Here is a 3109-nt window from a genome sequence, read left to right on the forward strand (position 1 = left end):
AAAGTCTGTGATATATATATAAAAAAAACTACAACAATTTGTGTCCTTGATATTAAAAAGTTGGTGAAACCTTTGCGGTGGAGCACAGATCGAGTAAAGATCAAACTAAAGTGCTAATGAGTGTTTTTATAAGAGGAGGGGTAGTGTATGATCAGTATGGCTGTCTCACATGCCGGGCTGTCACACCACAGTCCAACAGAGGGCAAAGTGCAAGCTGCTCTGTGACAGTACAGTTGATCATGCTCTCTCTCTTGCTCTCTTTCTCTTCCTCCCTCCCCCTGTCGAGTCTCCACCTTGTTTTCTATATCAGTCACACACACACACACACACACACAGACTTTCACTCATCAGACTTGTTATTGCTCTGATTTTCACTTCTGGCTTATTGCACCATCAGCAAAGGTAAGACCACTTCCTCCTCCTGTTGTCTGAAAAGTCGAATATGTCTCCTGCTGCTGATTTACAGTACATTTATAATCTCGTCCCACGAGGCTGCTCACTTTTTCTCAGCCACTTCATTCAAGTAGGACAAACTGGACGTATTGTTTCTCTTTCCTTCAGCATCTGAAGTGTTAGTGCAGACCACCACTTTCAGTGAAACAAAGGAACATGTGATGGATCTCGATGGGGATTAATGGTCTCTGCAGATGCACTGAGAGGGGGGAGATTAGCCCACTGATCCCCAGGAGACGTGTTTTCCACTGGGATTCAGTCCATTTTAAGGGCTCATTTAATCTCGCATTAAGTCTTAAAAGCTTACTTTTCTTGGGACAAGTGAAACCCCCTGCCAGTGGGGGGTGTGATAATTACACTCATTACCAATGCAAATGAACTTCCTGCAACAAAAAAAAATGCCTTGAATGAAGTGACATGAGCACTGATTGATTGACATACTTTTGAAACAAGCAGAATAAAATGAGATTATCTCACCCTGCTGGTGGATTTCTTTATGAAAAAATAAGATTGTGTAACTCTAATCAGGAGCCTCAGTGGGGATCAGGTGGACTGAAGGGAGATTAGTTTACTGCTCTAATAAAAAGCTTTCAGGAAAGGGGGAAAAGAAATAGAGGAGAGGAGGATCTAAATGGACAAGACAGCTGAATTACCGACTGATCGACGGCTGTTTACTGCCGCACTCAAGAAGGCAAGGGGATGTTTTTCACTGCCAACAGCAGAGAAAAGACAGAAACAAAGATGGCTAATCCATTTCAGAATGCCTTCCTTTAAAATGGGAAATAGAGACTATAATTAGATGTGGCTAGTTTGAGCTCAAGGACTCTGCTAAACAGCTCTCCCTATAGCAACATGTATGTGTGTGTGTGTGTGTGTGTGGTTGAGTCACACACTTCCGTTTGTTTTGGTTCCTCAGGCGGAGCGCCGACAAATTTAGATTGCAGCAAGTATAAAAACGCTGAAAAAACACGCCAGAAATACATAATTGGAGAGTGAGTCGCTCATTAAGATTGTTCGCCCAACCCTGGCAACGGTTTCAGAGAGGAAACACTCGAAAACAGAAGTACATGAGGAGCGCGTGTTTGTACAGAAAAGAGAGAAGATTCTCATACATGTAACACAACAGGCCCACACACCACACGTGCACCATTTCAACCACCATATATGTGCTGGTTACTTCCAGTTTGTGGCACCAATTTGTACCAATTCGGCCTCAATTAAAGGTGCTGTTCAGCCCTCGGCAGCTTCTGGCCTGGCTCCTCCGTCGAGTGCCTGTGGGAAGCCAGTGAGGGATCAGGTCATGGTCATTTTTGTGGGTTCAATTGATTGTTCTGTTATCACTTGCCTTTTCCTCCTAAAAATTAAGAAATTTGGTTACTGGAATATTTCCTAATAAGTAAACTATTGTTTATTGGTACATTTTGGTGATTTATGGACATTGTTCTTTAAACTTTTTGTGCAAAAATATCAAAGCACATCTGTATTCATATCCATGCAAAACAGCCTCTATAACATGCGTTATAGTGCACTTTATAAACATTTATTATTATTTACTATTGACAACTATCACTAGTGAAATATTACATTAACAAAACAAAGCAGATTCATATTTAAACCTATTTAAATATAAGACATGGTCACAGAATCAAAGTGCAAGTGCTGATATAGAAAATAACAAATTAACTCATAACTGTTTGATATTACTCATACTGATTGTATATTGCATATTTTGTCACCTGATACACCTGTTTACGTACTCAGTGATAAGTATTTATACTCCAAAATGTATAATTCGGCTAGAAGAGAGAGGACTTAATATGAATAAATAAAACATTTTGATTGATTTAAATGAAATTTTGAACCTTGAAGCTCAACTCTGATCATGACTTTTGACTCTTATGACTCTGACTAGTCTCTTCTCTGGATTATGAAAATCAATAACTTATCTAATCCAAGGATCCTGCATCCTTTATTATTCTTTATACACACACTGCACTATGCACTATTGTTTTACCATATAGATGGACCTCTGTCTGACTGGAAAGCAACTTTTTATGTGTGCAAACAAACATTATGAGCCGTTATAACACAGTTCACAGGGTATTTAATTCCCTGTATCAGCACCCACAATGGGTCACCAACACAATGACTCATATCAAAGAGTTATAATAATCAGATGATCCTGACTGTGACTTTAAGAAGACCATATATCAGTTCTTTGACCCCGTTCTGGAGGTGTGACCTGTGACAGGATTAAACCTGGAGTGTGTTTTCATTCATGCTGCAGTGGTTCCCACATAGGTTATTCTCGTATGTTCTTCTGGTGAAAATGCTTTTTATCACTGTTTACTCTGCTGCAGTCACACGGTCAGGGTGAAGGCGAGGTTAACCACAGCTCACTGCGCACCGTCCTCTGTCTCCCATAGACATGCTCTATGACATGCATGTAATTGCCCCCGGCCCATATGCTAACACAGACCCCAGATACCACAGAACGATCCACTCCAAGGTTTACAGAGGAATGTGACAGCAGATCACATTCTTCAGAGAGTTAAAAGGTCAAAATAATAGTTTTTTGGTCATATAAAATACATTCAATGAGTGATCTGCCATTTAAAACAGTTAAAAAGTTCCAGAAATAATAATAATAATAATA

Source organism: Morone saxatilis, unplaced genomic scaffold (genome assembly GCF_004916995.1).
Source record: "Morone saxatilis isolate NCDOM2014 unplaced genomic scaffold, NCSU_SB_2.0 Contig12, whole genome shotgun sequence".
Classification (NCBI taxonomy): domain Eukaryota; kingdom Metazoa; phylum Chordata; class Actinopteri; family Moronidae; genus Morone; species Morone saxatilis.